The sequence below is a fragment of the Rattus norvegicus genome, chromosome 11, assembly GCF_036323735.1.
Source record: "Rattus norvegicus strain BN/NHsdMcwi chromosome 11, GRCr8, whole genome shotgun sequence".
Taxonomy (NCBI): Eukaryota; Metazoa; Chordata; class Mammalia; order Rodentia; family Muridae; genus Rattus; species Rattus norvegicus.
The window spans coordinates 6,240,043-6,257,740 of NC_086029.1; positions in this window are offsets into that span (position 1 = coordinate 6,240,043).

Genomic DNA, 17,698 nt, shown 5'->3' on the forward strand with positions numbered 1-17,698 from the left:
ATTAATTCCCTGTTTCCACTCTAGATAAGGCACAGATAATCCCTTGAAAACTGCTAAGCTTAGACTTTAGTAAACCTGTTGGAGACATCAGTTCAGGAAGCCAGATGCCCTGTCTAAGACTTTCGAGATGGGACTTCACAGAGATGGCAGATTTGGAAAGATGACAAGGTTGAAGACATGATGCCTTTCTTGCTTAGGAATTGGAGACCTGCCCTTCAGAGAAGATGGCTTAAAAGAATGAAGTCTCCAAGCACCTCTCCTTGGAACAAGTGCTTGTTCCTATGGGGGTTGGGGTGGGGGGGCTGCATTTCAACCTCAGGCACTGGAGAGTGACAGGTCCAGAACTTAACGAGTCCTCTGCAAGAGCAGTAACGCTTGTCAACTACCAAGCCACCTCTCCAGTCACACACAATCATTGTTTATACAACCCCCTAGACACAGCACCACTTGATGTGTGTAAACACGCATATTAGACTTGTGGTGTGATTTATTTGTGTGTATGTTCATTCAGTGTGATACAAACGCTCTTGTATTCATAAATTTTGGCATAGTCATTTTCACTTGGAGGTTCTCTTCATTCTCAGCTTTGGTATTTACATACATCTTCAAGAGAGGAACCGCCCTGTCAGCCTACCCCCGCTCCCCGCCATTTACAGCTATGCCTGCCTTTCTTCACTAAGATAAACACCACCTCAGACTCTACTCTTTCATTTTGTTCAGTGTAGTAGACTCTCCAAAACCATAAAATGGAATCCCAGATGCAGAGGGAAGAAGTTTTGCTGTTTGTTACTTTGTTTGCTTTTAGTTGCTTTTTCCCACTTCCACTGGTTTGAACTTGTGTCCCATTCAGAGGCAGGTACTTAATTCAGCCAGCATTTTGAGAAGGGCTGTGGGTGGAGTGTGATAAAAGGAAAATTACTGGAGAGAACTCACTGGGATTTTGACGATCAATACAAAGTGTTTATTGACTTGAGTTTTCAGTTACACAGAACCCTGGACGGCACTGAAACTTCACATCTGGCAATTTGCTCGAAGGAACTAAAAAACCTTAAAGACAAAATTGATCCAACAAAATAAGCCCTAAGTTGTAATGACTGACCCTCTATAAAGAGAAACATTAAACTTATTTTTTAAAAGACGATTTTGATGTTTTTGTTTAACAATTTCCTATACTTATATAATGAGTTTTAGACCTTTCCTTTCTGTATTCCCCTTCCCAATTCCCCTCCCTGATCCTTCTCCTCATTCTCCCATCCCATCCTTAAGTTTTCCCTTGCTTCCTCCCTCATCCTCCTCCGTCATCCCCTCGGTCAGCCCCTTCTCTCACGCTATTCCCTCTCCAATTGGCACCAATATTCTGAATAAGTCCCCCCTCCTATTTCATGTCTCCTTTCTGCGTGTAATCCTAAGTTTAATTAATTACACGAGTACAGAGGAATTCGACAGAACAACTTATCTATGAGTACAGGAATGAAGAAGGGAGTGAAACAGACATTTCTGGTTTCTTTGGAAACTCAACTGTGTCATGGATGTCGTTCTGGAAACTGTCTTAGGAGAGGATGTTTTGCTGAGAACAAACACATGGTGTTTCTGGTCGCTGCCTGGGAAAAGGGCGTGTGATGTTTAGAAAGGGTACGAGTATAACCCTGGACAACAGTGGGCAACACCACGGCATTGGCTTGCCTTGACACTCTTCGCTGATGCTCAATGGACTTTGATGACACTGGACTTCATTGACCATGCTGTGGCATTGGTTCACCTTTCCTTCTTCACTGACCATTGTTTGTCTTGAAGTAGTAGAGAAAAAAGCTCCAGAGAACTTGTTGTGGTGACAATGCGGTAGCTTCTTGCTGCCTTCTCGAACCCAGGCCAATTGGAAGAGATCACCAATTTCTTCTGGGTTGAACTGTCCTTGGGGATTTGTGAATGGTGTTTGCAAGTAGATCAACCTACCTCGGCTGATTTATGTTAACTGAACTTATATCCTGATGATGAATGTTTAAATCGCCCCAGAGAACTATTACTAAGCAGGTCCACATCATCCTTTGTTTTCCCTATTATCCTTTCCTTTCCACTACCTCTGGTGGGTGGTGGGCTAGAGGAAGGCTAATGGGTTTAAGAACTCTTACTAAAGTAGGTCTTGAAAAATCTGCAGGATAGAACCCTCCTCCAATAAATGTTGATTGCCAAGGGAGGGGAGGTTCTTCATGGCCTCTCCCATCTGTAATGAAGTGTTGAGGGGCCCAGTCTTGTGCCCATGACCATAGCTGCCATCAGTTTAAGAGTTCAATGACTAAGACAAATCTAAAAGATATACTTTTGCTGTCCACTTCCCCATCTTCTGGTTCATATATTCCTTCCACCCACTCTTTCATGATGTTCTCTGAGCTGTGGAGGAGAAGACTTAGCTGTCCTATTTCCACCTGAACAGTCCAACACCACTGATTCCCAGCACTTTGTCCAGCCGTACGTCTCTGCCCATGGTAGTCAGAGGCTTCTTGTCTGATGAGAGCTGAGTGCAATGCTGATCTGTAGATACAAATATGGATGTTTGGAAGGAAGTTCGACAATGTATTTATCATTGGGTTCTTTCATAGGGCCTATATCACCCTAACAATAGGTTCTTGACCAGTTTACAGAACCTGGTGTGTATTCTCTCATGTGGAATATGCCTTGTATACAATTGGAAAGCCACTGGTCACTCCCATGACTGTGATGCCACTAACATATTAGGGGCACATCTTGCCTGACATTTTACCTTGAATGGTTCACCCCCGAGTAAGGTTGTAGATGATTTTCTCCCCTGGAAGCCTACATAGCACTTTCTTGAACCATGAAGGCTTGCCATTATAGAAGATGCACTTCAACTTCAGATTGACCCTTCTGTGACCTGTGACCCAAAGGATTCAGTGTCCTCAGCAATAGGTTCTTACCATCAAGTTCTGGAGGGCTACGAAGATCAATGGCAAAAATAAGTAAAGTTGTGAGGGCTTTTGTAATCTCGCTGGTCAGCAACTTTCAGGAACACATCCCACATCTGGCACTGTGATGTTTGCTTAATTTTGGTTTTCTGTTGCTCTGATGAATTCACTCACCAAAGCCAGCTTGGGAAGGGAAATCTTCATTTCATCTTTTCTGTTCCAGCCCATCATCAAGGAAAACCAAGACAGGATTGTGTAACAGAAACTACAGAGACTGCTCACTTGCTTGCTTCTAAGCTCACATTCATCTACCTTTACAGAGTCCAGACACACCTGCATAGGGCGGTGCTGCCCACAGTAGACCAGGCCCTCCCACATCAGTGAACAGTGAAGGAAATGCCACCTGGACATAGTCAAGGTCAATCTGATGGAGGAGGCTCCTCGAGGGAGGTTCTTTCTTCCAAGACTAGCCATCACAAGAAATCAATGAAAATAAAAAAAGAAAAGAAATCAATAGCTTCAGGGGGAGCATGGCTTATCCATGGAGGGTGCCTCCATTTGAACTCAACAGTTGATCTTGTAGATATATTCTGTAACACAATGTTTTATAACCCCTCTCGCCAAACCCCGTTCTAACCTAATCACCTAAGGGGAGATGGAGTGGTAAGTAAGTTTTAAAAAAAATAATTGGAGCAGAAAGAATTGCTTCTTGGAAATAAAGCAAAAAAGGAAACATTTCTGCATCCTAGTGCTTTCCTCGCATCATCTGTGCAAAGATAATGAAAACCGTTACGTTCCTGGTACCATAATTTCCAATGTTACAAATCATATAAATAATACTGCTTATCATTCATAAAACACATTGGCACTATTCGTTTTGATGTGTTTTTCTAACTCACTCCTAATGTAGATCTGATGAACTGGAATTGTTCGCCTGCTCATTTATGTATGAGGGAAGTGAGGTTTAAACGTCGAGCCTATTTCCCAATACTCTAAGCTAATAAATGGCAGAGTAAGACAGCTGCACTTTCTCTGGCTTCATGGCGTGGTCTCATGAGAAATGCAAGTCAGGGTACCTTGGCAGGGAATTCCAAGGATCAGTACATGGCAGCTGAAAGTTGTCTTGGATGCAAGACTGGGAGTGATGCTCAAGTCAGCCAAGCCCCAGATCAAGATTCCTGAAACAGAACACCAGAATATGTTAGAGAGCAAAGAGACTAAACTAAATATCTGGGAGTCCTCAGCAGATTGTACGGATCCAGGGCTGAGGGTTCATAAGTATGTTGGTCTTTGTTGGGGTGGAAAGGAACACTTATTTAGATCCCCACCTCCTACTATGTGCTACTACAGTGCAGGCAATGCCTTAAGTCCAAGGATTTTGTTTTGTTCCTGTGTGTGTGTGTGTGTGTGTGTGTGTGTGTGTGTGTGTGTGTACATACAAGCACGTGCAGTGTATAATGTAGGGACTAATCCATTTTCTCTTCTACCTTATTCATTGAAGCAGCATTTCTCCGTCAAACCAAGAGTTCACCAATATGACTAGTCTTAACAGCTATCTTGCTCTGGGGATCTGCCCTATCTCTACCTCCCTGGACTGGGATTATTTGTGGGCCACAAAGCCTAACCATCATTTCCCTGAGACGTGTGAGCCATCTCCTCAACTGCTAAGGTTCAAGTCCCGGTGTTGGACCCATCTCCTTTACTTTTGTTTTCTTCTTTTTTTTTTTTTCATCTTGGTCATAATATCAGAACCAGGTTAAGGTATGACTGGCTCACTCAAACAATCACTCAAATCCCTCCACACAAATGTGTTCCAATAAGGAGGAGGATCCTGCTGACTCTCTGTTCTCTAAAGTCTTACCTTAACAGATGAGTTAAAGGATGGGATTATCCTAGTGGGTGATTGTGGATTCTGTTGTTGTTGTTGAGGGAGGCTGGCAAATGAGGAACCACAGCTGAGTCACTTATAATAACAGATACAAAGCTGAGTGTGGTAGTGCATACCTATATTCTCAATACTCGCGAAGATCCCAAGTTCAAATCCAGCCTGGGATACATAGTAAGTCCAAAGACAGCCTGGACTACGTCGTAAATCCAAGGCCAGCCTGGGCTACATAGTAAGTCCATGGCCAGCCTGGGCTACATAGTAAGTCCAAGGCCAACATGGGCTACATAGAAAGTCCAAGGTCAGCTTGGCCTACTTACATGACTCTTCTCCAAACAACAACCATTTTTTTTCCTTTTTCCTTTCTGTCTCTCCTATTTCGTCTACACTGATACCAGTGCTGCCGTTTGGGCGTGTGGGGGAGAAGTTTCATCATGTGTGATGGTTCAGGATCTCCAGAGCAGCATGGAAAGCCAAACAGTGCAGCAAACAAGTCTGTTTCGATTTTTGAAGAAAAATATGACACATGGGAAATGCTGTCTGAGAAAATGGCTCTAAGATGGGACAACGCCTCAGGAGACTGGGCTTGGATCTTGTGCTAGTTTCCTCGTGATAAAAACAATGATGTACTCAACCAGAGTCTGTGTTGGGAATACAATGCTGTGATTCAATTTCAACACTGTATAATCTCCATATGGCAACCCTGGAAATCTTGTCTCATATTAAACAGATTATAGGAGAGGTAAGTTGAGAATAAACACTGTCATTAAAAAGTGTTTAAATGATGAATAATTTTTTTTTAAATTTTTGTCTGTGGTACCAGGTTCAGTGTTCTGCATAAACTCTAAAACACGGCAATTTCTTTTTTTTTTTAAATCGCCAAACAGAATGGACCTTATATTTTTCTATCTAGGTTTAATTGAGACCTAAAAATAAAATTCTTTGCTTTAAAAAAAATCTAATTGTGCTTCATTGGCTTTTTTTTGTTAATTTCTTATTTTTAGTGTTTTGTGTTTTGGGGTTCATTTTAACAATTATTATTTCATTGAATTAACTATTTTCTTATTTTCTAGTGTAGATAAAAATTTAGGTTGCTGGTGTTTGTTTCTAATCTAAGAATTAGTGTTGTAAATAAAGTTTCCTCTTACCACCGTCATAGTTATTTCTCACACATTTGGATAGTATGTTTCCTATCTTCTTCTTTTTTCTTACTGTTACAGTTTAATTATTTCTTGACATCTGTATTACTTGTGAATGTGTAATTTAATGTTTCTGGACTGGGAGACTCCTGTTGTCTCTCATTGAAGACATCTATTTCAGTTTTGTTGTAGAAGCAGAACACATCCCGAGGGGCTGGAGAGGCAGCTCAGTAGACAGAGTGCTCACTTGGCTCTCACACAGCTCTGGGCTCCACCTACAGTACCTCATCAGCCTTGTGTGGTGGTCCATAACCATAGTCCCATTACCAGGAGGAGAACCAGGAGTTCAAATCATCCTCGGGTTCATAGTGTGTTTGAGGCCAGCCTGGGCTACATGAAACCTGTATAAACAAATATGTAACACAAGACATCTTTTCTTAGGCATTTACCACACTTTGTTCTGTGGTTTCTAAGTGTCTGAAAACTCCAGGGGTACTTGAAGGAAAAGAACATCCTGGTGCTACTAGAGACTGTCAGTTAGAGACATTGGCTGATGAAGCCATCTCATCCGAGCTGGTTTTCTGCCTGCTTCTGTTGCTGATGGGCTGATGCGTGTCCACAGCTTTACTCATGATCGCCTGTTTCCTTTTTAGCTGTACCCATTCTTGCTTCCTGCTGAGGCTGTGATGGAGTTAGTGAGACAAAGAATTGGGGTCTCCTTCCAACCCATTGATTCTCTCAACAATAAGTTTTTTCTCTGTTGCCTACATTATCAGAAGTAAATATAACACTCTTTTCTGTTTTATTTTGACACTGGGTTTCATTATGTAGGTAGGGTTGGCCTGAAACTCACTGTATAAACCAGGTAGGCATTGAACTCACGGAGATCAGCTTGCTTCTGAATGCTGGGATTAAAAGGGCATACCTGGCTCCTTCTTTTTTTTTTAAATTTTTTTTTAAATTTTATCTCTATGGTGTGTGTGTGTGTGTGTGTGTGTGGGTGTGTGTGTGTGTGTGTGTGTGTGTGTGTGTGTGTGTTTTGACCTAAGAGTCCATCAGATCCTCTGAACCCTGATCCTCTGCAAGAGCAACCAGTGTTCCTAACTAGTGTGCCGTCTTCCCAGCCCCTTCTGCCTGCTCTAAACTCCACTTCATTGTTCATCCTGCCCCGACATGCCTTTAATTCCTACTCTTAGCGTTTGTTTTAATTCAGTGAGTTCCTATTCATTTTTCTCTTGTTTATTCTATTATATCACGAAAATTATGTGCATATTTTTGTGTTGGAAGTTTCTCATTGACGGCGCTTGAATCCTGGCTTTAAAATCCTTGCTGACAATTCTGACAATGTTTTTCTCTTGGGGCCACCACCAGGGAACTGTTTTTTCTCCTCTGCTTTTCATTTAGGGGGATTGTCATGGTGTGACGTGATTTCCATTTTGACATCATTTGTCTAAGATGTCAGCAGTCCTGACACTGTGGGTACAGTGGCTGTTTATCCTTCATAACCTTATGGTGGTATTTTGGTTTTTCTGGATTTGCCTGATTGAATAAAAGGGATTATACCTCCAGTCCATACCTACAGGCATATTTTAGAGGGGTCGGGAAGAGTGGTTCTCAACCTTCCTAACATAACCTTTTAATACACCTCCACCAACTGTAAAATTATTTCATTGATACTTCATAACTTTAATTTAGGTATAGTCATGAATTGTAATGTAAATTTCTGGTATACAGGATATATGATATGTGACTCCTGTGCAAGGGCCATTTGAGCTCCCAAAGGGGTCTCAATCCAAGGGTTAAGGACCACTGATCAGGACTTAGTGGGATGCACTTACCAACATAGATGGGTTTCCCAGTGTTGCGGAAGAGAAGTCTCCATCTCTGGAAGGCAAAGGATCTTCCAAGATCAGGCTTTTTCCTGGGTCCCTCTAGAATAGTGGACACACTCTTGATGGTTACTGATGCATCTACTGACTCCAGGCAGTTTTCTTTACATCCTCGAAGATGAGGATTATAAACAGGGTTCTGCTAGACAAAAGCAGTGGCTGAAGCTATCCCTGGCGATCTTTCCCCTTCCCTAATGGCTCCTTGTCACCACAAGGCCAACAGTAGATTTCTGAGTGCCTCCCAAGCAGCACCTTTCCAACCTACACTCTTCCCCTGTGCTGTTTCGTTCACGAAGAGCACACATGCTAACCCTGAACTAACCCTGAACCCATCTTGTCTTCAGTCAGCACTAACACCTAGTCCTCTCTGCCAGCTTCGCTTTCCCATATGACCCGGTTGTTCGCAATTCTGAGGCATGTTCACGCTTGTATGGACAAACAGAATGGCACCGATTGGCTCGTCTATAATGACACAGATTCTGTATGATTCTGATTCAGAAGCCTGTAAATTGGAGATGAAGAGACCATCGGCAGAGGAAGGAGTTCTTGTGGGATGTTGTCACCACAGAAGGGATCCAATGGGCTCGGAAGACAAGAGAGGGAGCCAAACTCCCTTTCATAATTGAACCTTTTTCCACAATAGCATCATTAATGGATCTTTATTTGTAGGTCAAATCCCTCTTGACCTAATCAATTCTTCACAATTACATTCCCACTGGGGATTAATCTTCAGAAAATAACTTTTGGGCGAACACATTCAAAGCAGAGATGAGGGTATATACTTGGATATCTATAGTGGGGGTGGGCATTATTCTTCCCATGTCGTGTACCTTTAAGATCTCTAACTACCTCCTTCCCCATGGTAGCCTCACTGAATGATGTGAATTCCGGGTGACTGATGAGGTACAGACCCCAAAAGGTCATTGCCATATCCTGTCACCAGTATCAAGCTCAAAACAGCAAGAGCCACCTGTGGGAAGGAAAATATCAATAAACTTTATGGTATCTCTATACTATAAACCCCCAGTTTAATCAAAACATTGTTTTAGACTCAGTTCTCTTACACCAATGTGCTTTAAATGTACAAGTCAGTGGGCTTGCTTGTGGCTCCTTGTACAGGTTTATACTGTACATTAGCCATCTTCATCCTCACAACTCACTTCCATTTCCACCTGCACACACACACACACACACACACACACACACACACACACACACACACACACCCTGCTTCTCCCCTTCCTCTTCCTAAATGCCCCCTTTCACATAATATCCCTTATTAAAATCTAAATTTCACAATCATCTGTTTGAGCCTGGCTTGTTTCACTTAACATATTGTGTTTTACACTCCCATCCGTTTTTCTGAGAACAAAACCCTTTCCTCTTACACATAGATGAGAATCACATCAATGTATATCACATTTTTAAGCCATTCATCCAGTGATCAACAGCTAAGGTTATTCCAATGGCTTGTCTATTGGACACAGTGTGTTAATCAGAATGGATGTGCAGGGTCCTGGTTAGTTTTTATTGTCTGTTTGTCTCAACCTGGGAAGAAGGAGCCTCAGCTGAAGAATTGCCTTCATCAGATTGACCTTTGGCCACATCTGTAAGGAATTTATTTATTTTTTTGATGGTTGATGTGGAAGGGTCTAGCAACTATGGGGAGTGTCATCCCTTATGAAGGTGGCCCTGGGTTGTATGAGAAGGAGAAAAAGCTGAGTAGGTCATGGATAGCAATCCAGTACCCGGCATTTCTAAGTTGTCTCTGCTTCCTTTCCTGCCTCTAGGGTCCTGCCTGAGTTCCTGCCCCAACTTCGCTCAGTAACAGACTGGTACCTTGAAGCCTAGAGGGAGACAAACTCTTTCCTCCTCAAGTTGATGGCTATGATGAGATTATTCCTCTTGTTACCTACTTGTTCTTCACTTTTTTGAAATTTGTCTCTGATTATTGTTCTTAGAAAGATGATATTACATGTTTTCTCATAGGCTCTCTCTCTGTCTCTGTGTCTCTGTCTCTCTCTGTATTTGTGTGTTTGAGTGTGTATATGTGTATATTTGTGTGTGTGTGTTTGTGTGTGCATGTGTGTGTGTGTTTGTGCGTGTATGTATGTGTGTGTTTGTGTGTTTGTGTGTGTATGAGTGTTTCTGTGTGTATGTGCCTATGTGTGAGTGTGTATGAGTGTGTGTGTGTGTGTGTGTGTGTGTGTGTGTGTGTGTGTGCGTGTGTGTGAGCTTTCCAGGCTTAAAAGAATTCCCAAGTCTAAATCTCAGCAGGAGCCTAGAAAAGGAAGATGAAGGGGAGAAAAGGGGGGAAAAATCATGTCATTTGAGTTAAACCCACATTGAGGTCAGCCACATAGTGGACCAACAGTCACATAATGGCAGAGGAGTCATGAGAGCAGAGAGAGAGAGTAAAACTTAAAGTGTGAGGGAAACTGTGCTTAAAACTAAGATAGAAGGGAGAAAAACAAGACTGTGCACTTAGAAAAGTGGAGAGATTTTATAAAGCTGCCATAAGTTGTTAAGCTCTAAGTACATTATAATGTTAAAGTGGAAGGGAATTATTGGGAAGAGGGAAGGGATGGTCAGAGTGTAGTGCAGACAGGGGAGGGTTCTGAAAAGAATACTTTTGAAGCTCTGAAGAACTATGTGACACAGACAATTAAAGTGCCCTGTAATTTACAGGTAAATTCCATACTTACCTGCATCCACTATTCTGTCGACCCATATTTCAAAAACAAAATTACCTCATCTATTTTATCCAGTTTTACTGCATTTTATCTAATAAATTCTGTAACCAGAAGTGCTGGTAAATTTTAAAGACATTTAGAATATTACAGGTCGATATCGGGATTGTCATAATTTTATCCCGACTTTGAAAGCAGGTCCAGGACCTAATTTTTCCTCGCTCTTTGCAAAGAATCCATAATTCATGATTTCCATTGAGTTCTATATAAGGTATTTAGTCCTGACAAATTCCAGCTTTGTTTGGATAAAAATGTCCCTCCTCTAATTGTGGGTTTTGATAAAGCTAATTTTGGTGTGCTATCCAGTGGGCTGCCTCGGAGAGAGAGGCTAGACATATTTCTGATACGGAAAATGGCTTAATGATAACCAAAGGAAAGATAGGAGCTGGGAAAATAACCATCAAGGATGTTGGTGACTCAGAAACCAGACTTTTTCAGAAAAAAAAGAATGCATGAAAAGAGCTACTTGGGCAGATTGTGACTGGAGTCATCAGAATATTTCGGTGGGGACTTTATTTTGGGTCTCGAGGAGGCTACATGAGAAGTTAAAACCTAGATGATGGAAGTTTCTAAGCGTATCTAGGGAAGGAACTGGCCTGAGAGGGCTTCTATGACGTAAGCAGAACCTGGATGATATCACAGAGCACTGGGCAGAGGTTGCGCATCACTTCCACTTGGGGGTGCTAGAATCCGTGAAGGTGGGTTCACTATCCTCGCAGCGGTGTGTGAAAGCCAGTTCAGCTCCTGATCCCTACAATTGTTCAGCAGACTTTGGTGCCTGACCGGTTTCCGAAGACAGAATCTGGACGACTAGGACATTTTCTTTCGATAAATAGGTTTATGAAGATAACTGGGACCCTTGTAGCCCAGAAAGCTAAAAGTTTTCCCTCATACAGCAAGTAATGGTATGTTCTAATGCCTTCCACGTTAAGAGCTAGGCAGATGGTCTAGGCTAGTCAGTCTCCAGAGATTAAAATTCTTTGCTAACAATATTTAATTCATAATTCTACTAAAATGACAAAATTCCTCTCTGTGTCTGTGCATTTTAGGAGATAATATTTCTTTTTTGTTGTTGTTGCTTTTTTTTTTTTTTCGGAGCTGAGGACTGAACTTGTGCTTGCTAGGCAAGTGCTCTACCACTGGGCTAAATCCCAACCCCAGGAGATATTATTTCTAAATGGCTGTTGTTGCCTAGACAAAAGACTCTTGTTGCGGTCGAAGATGCAACAGTTTCATGGAATAAACCTGGGTCTGGGTCAGGATGCACAATACAGAAAGCCAGTGGACTGGTGTGCTGTGTCTCTGGGCAGATACTTGTGGATGTTGCCACACAGATTATAGTTAGAGGGTAGACGAGGGGTGTGGCAACCCTTCTGGCTCCTTTGCTATCCTTCCTCTGTTCTGCTTGCTTAAAGTGGGGACAGGGATACTTAATCCCACACTGACCTATCCATTCAAGGAGAGGATGCTCAGCGGAGGCATAGTGACACAGGCTGCAGAAATGTTTCTGAATTTATGTTATTCTGAGCTGAACCATTTCTTCATTTCCCTTTGAACTTTAGATTTTGATTTTTGAGACAGGGTTTTTCTGTGGGTAACTTTGGCTATCCTGGAACTAATTCTGTAGACCAGGCTGGCCTTGATCTCACAGAGGTCTGCCTCCCTCTGCCTCATGAGTGCTGTAATTAAAGGTCTGCTCCACCACTGCCCAGCCCTCCTATGAACTTCTGATTACTACACAATTAGATTCAGATGCTCAAACCTGTTTACCAACGCCTTCCTCACCTGCTCCAAAGTTCTCTTAGACAACAGCCTTGGTACTGCGCCCTCCCCCAACCCACTCCCATTGTTCTTCCAGGCACTCATATGACAGAGGCAACAGCATTTTGTCTGGTTTAATCAGGCAAGCTCTTCCAACCCAGGCCATGACCAAGTATGAAGCCTGAACACAGAACGATAGCCAGAAAACAGTGGACCAGGAGTGCTGTGGCCTACCACACTAGGTTTACAGCCAAGAAGAAGAGGATGTCTCTGAGGAGGATGAGCACATCCTTCCAGAAGCGGCGGAGGAGAAGGCCTTCTTCCCAGGCCCTGGGGAACATTATGAGCTGCAGAATTTCTCACGAATAGAAGGAAGGTGATGAGCCCCTCACCCAAAGGAAGGCCATCGTTATAGAACAACTGCCAACAAATCCCTCTCTTTATCTGGTCAAGTGTGATGGAATTGATTGTGACTATGGACTGGCACTTCACAGCGATGAGAGAATTTTAAAGCTTAAGGTCTTGACTCACAAAGTAGTGGTTCCTCAAGTGAAAGACGCCCATCTCCCAAGTGCTATGGTTGGCTGAGCTGTGGAGCATAAATTTGAGGGCAAACATGGCTCTAAGGGCAACTGGGGGGGTGGTCCTAGCCCACGTGCCGATCATGAAGGATTGGTTTTACATCACCTACGAGAAAGATCCAGTCCTATACATCTACCAGCTCCTGCATGATTACACAGAAGGTAACCTCCATATCATTCCAGAGATTACTCCAGCAGAGGTGAAGTCAGACATTGACAGCGACATCTTAACAGGTCAATGTGTGCAGTTCACCAGAAGCGAAGGGTCCAAAAGTATCGGCAAGGTCATTTACCAAGTACTAGCCAAGCCTTCCGTGTACTTCATCAAGTTTGATGGTGAAGTCCACATCTACGTCTATAATCTGATGGAAAAGATCCGTTAAGGTGAAATTCACAAACTGTAGAGGACATACATGGGGAATTTATAGGATTGGGGGGAAAATATTTGTTTTTCTGTGTTTCAGATACCCAAGGGTCTTTGACAACCCCAGTATCTTTACCAGTGGAATTTGTTTTAGCTCTAAAAATTAAAATGTGCGATGTGACGTGTTGTGTGTGAACACTTTGGTGGAGAAGATGGACTTTGGTGGAGGAATATCGAGAGGAAGCCAGAAAATTCAAGGCTGAGAAGAGTAAGTCTGACGTCACATAGGATAAAACAAACAGGACTGAGCTGGTCTGGTCTTTAGGGAGAGAAAAGAAGTGGAGATGAGGCTTAGAGGAGCAGGGATCGCACGGGGAAAAAAAAAAGATGGATGTTTAGGAAGCAGTGGAGAGGGGCCAGAAAGAGATAGACTCTCTGAGGTGAAGTTTGAGGGAGAAACAGACTTTTGGGGAAAGAGTGGCAGGTAACAGGGAGGTGGTCTTGGAACTAAAGGGAAAACCCAATAAACTGATCCACGCCGACTCAAAATCAGAGAAGATCAGGTTTTGTTGACTAACGAAACCTAAATGAAACCATTTTCTCATCTGTAGATGTATTATTTTTAATTATGTGGGAAGGGGCAGGGCATGAATATAGGAGACCACAGAGACAAGAATAGTCAGGTCCCCTGGAGCTTGAATTAAAGTTGGTTGGGGGCCATAGGACATGAGCTCAACGAACCAAATCCAGGTCCACTTTCAAAGCAGATGAGCTCTTGATCCATTGGTTATCTCTTCAGGCCCCTTAATTCATCTTTTTAAATAAATCCAACCTTCACATGCAGAGAAGAGACCAGGATGAGGGTAAGAAAGATTAAGTTGATGTTGATGTGGAACAAAGACTAAAGAACAAATGAGGGAGTAGAGGACACTGAGGGACGAAGGAATTCCAAGATGGAGTTCTCAAAAAGTGAACCAGGAGACCCAGGAAGAACAGAAAGGTTCTAGAATGAGTTGAACTTGGGCTGCATCCATATTGGTCTCTTTGGTTCCTTAAAGAACAGCCAAGCCATCATTACAGAATGTGGTGTGAGTTGGAGGCTTCCCCGGAGGACATTTTGATGAGGATAACTCAAGCATAGTGGAAAGTATCATAAAGCCGATTATTTTGTATGATCAGTAAAAAGTAATTTAAAAGAGAAGATGAGGATGTCGTGAGCTTCTGTCAGATGTTACGTGGATCTGGTGTTTAGCTTCCCTGAGCACTGTTTGTCTCTGTTGCTTCCTGTAATATCTTTTGAGGTCTCTTCTCAATGCCCCTAGATGACCACAAAGAGCTCCTGTACTTGCTTGTCTTGCCTGGCTCTCCTTCGACTGGATGGCTTCCTACACACCTGTTGGCCCTTTTACCATATCTAGCCCCAGGAAGTTCCCGTCTTTTACTCACATGTAAGATTATCCTCAGAAAACTCCTGAGGGTGCCTCCAATGCAGAGGTGCTGAGCTTTTTCCTATCCCATTTGCCGTGACTGTAAATTGCTTTGCGGTTTCTGACCATGTAGCTGTCTCCTCCTGAGAAGCCCCTGTGCACTCCATGGGGTCTCCCTGATCCACATCTACACTCCAAGAGTTTCTTTGGAGACAACCTTTTCTTGGACTCATTCATTGCTGTTTCTTCTCTCAAGAATAAGGTTCTCACTGCAGGACTTGAAAATACTTTCTATCGTTGATTAATTCTGCTATTTGGGAGTTTTAATACTGGCTGGTTGTCTGACGGTTTCATTGCTGCGAAAAGACACCATGACCAAGGCAACTTATAAGGGACAACATTTTTTGTTTTTTTGTTTTTTTTTTTTTTTCGGAGCTGGGGACCGAACCCAGGGCCTTGCGCTTCCTAGGCAAGTGCTTTACCACTGACCTAAATTCTCAAACCCAAGGGACAACATTTAATTAGGGCAGGCTTTCAGGTTCAGAAGTTCAGTCTATTTTCATCAAGGCAGGAATCATGGAAGCGTCTAGGCAGAAATGGTGTTGGAGAAGAAGCATATCACCCCCACAGTGAAATGCTTCCTCCAACAACGCCACATCTACTTCCACAAGGCCACACCTCCTACTTGTGCCACACTTCCAATGGGACAATCACATTCTAACCACCACCCTGATCTTATGCCAACTGGACACAAGCTAGAGTCATCAGAGAAGAGGGCACCTCTGTTGAGAACATGCCTCCCTAAGATACAAGTGTAGGGCATGTTCTTAGTGATTGGTGGGGGAGGGCCCAGCCCACTGCGAGTGGCACCATTCCTAGGATGGTTGTCCTGGGTTCTATAAGAAAGCAAGCTAACAAGACATGAGGAGCAAGACAATAAGCAGTGCCACTCCACAGCCTCTCCCTAAGTTCCTGACTCCAGGATACTGTCATGTTTGAATTCCTGTCCCAACTTCCTTTGCTGATGAGCAGCAATGTAGAAGTGTAAGCTGAATAAACCTTTTCCTCCCTAACTTGCTCTTTGGTCACAGGTGTTTCCTTACAACAATAGGAACCCTAAGTAAGATAATTTCTTATACAAACAGTGTGTCTAGTATAGCCTCAGACTCTTACCTCATAACCACAAATAGAAAGGTATAGACACTTTGTTTTAATTTAAAGGTAAGACTTGCTCATGTACTGACCTGTGAAGTTCTAGTTTGCTTCCTTCTCTCTATGATGAATGCCATGATCAAAACTAACTTGTGGAGGAAAGGGTTATTTGCCTTAAAGGTTACAGACCATCACTGAGGGAAACCAGAACGGGAGCTTGAGTGGTAACAAGGAGCACTGCTTGTTGGCTTGCTCCCTGTCTCAGTCATTGTTCTGTGTCTGTGAAGAGACACGATGGACAACGCAACTACTGTAAATGAAAGCATGTAATTGGCGGCTACCTTACAGTTTCAGAAGTCTGGTCCATCATCATGGGAGGGAGCATAACACTGGAGCAATAGAGGGCTACTGCTCTGTAAAGAGAGAGAGAGAGAGAGAGAGAGAGAGAGAGAGAGAGAGAGAGAGAGAGAGAGAAACTCTGCAAAGCATGGGGCTCTTGAAAACTCAAACCCCACCCTTGTCGACACACCAACTTCCTCCAATGATGCCACAACTCTTAATACTTCTAATCCTTGAAAATACAGTCACTCCCTGTTAACTAAATATTCAAATATATGACTGTGGGAGCCTTTCTTATTCAAACCGCCACACTACCCATTACTTGCTCCATTACTATATCTTATAGCTTAAATGCGATTCTTTTTATACATGACTACTGATGAACTTGCCCACAATGGTGGGCCATCCCATAACAATCATTAATCAAGAAAATGTTCCATAGTCTTACCCAAAGACTAATCTAATGGAGGCAGTTCTTGAATTGTTCTCTCTTCTCAGTTGACTCCATATTGTCAAGTTGGGAAAAAAAAAAGGAGCGAGAGACTCAGCACCGTAATGTTTCTCTTATTCGATTTTACATACTCACCACCAGCCACTCTCTTCTCTCAGTGTATAGACCCACTTCCCTCTATGGCAGAACTGAAGAGTAACTACTGTCACCAACATGAATACTCAAGGATATGTGACAAGAAATGAATATATTCTACAGCTCCCAACGCCAAGCAAAAGCATTTTAGTGTGTGTTATACTTACTGGGAGACTGTAAGTCACTGGCCATTTAATGGGTCACAGTAAACCAGAGAACCAAAAAGCCACAACCTACATATCATCTCCTCTCAACAGGAGACATAGCCCTCTCTTAAAACCCATGAATCTATGTATACACTTAGATTTTTTCAAAACCTATATTATTTAGGATTCTTAAACACTTCAACCACCCTTCTAGCCCACCAACCAGAGGTAGCAGAGAGAGAAAGTTGATAGGAAAAGTGAAAGAGTTGTGGATCTATATAGAAGTTATTCTTTTAAGGAAGTCCAATCTTCATTTTGCAGTACTTTCGAATAGCAAATGCAAAACACGAATCAGTAGCAGTGCCTTGATCTGGCAGAGACCACAAGGCTCTAACAAACCAACAAGTAGCAGCAGAAACAGCCAGAAGCATCCCGGATAGCACAGGTTCTTTTGTGCATTTCTCATTATGGAACAAAGACCAGCAAAGACCATCGAAGCCTTGCAAGGTGTAGCAATGTAAAAATGTCCTCTCCCTCTCTGTGGGATTACATTTATGTTCTCCGTAAACATCCTTTCCCCTTCAAGCTTGTGCTCCATCGAAATATCATATGCCTTCTCAGGTGTCTGCTTCAGCAAAACATCCTCTCCTAACATAGCTTCCAGAAAAACATCCTGTGACACAAGTGACTTTCCAAAGAAACCAAAATTTTTCCACTTCATCTAGCCTTATCTCACACTCAGCTGTGACATCACAAAA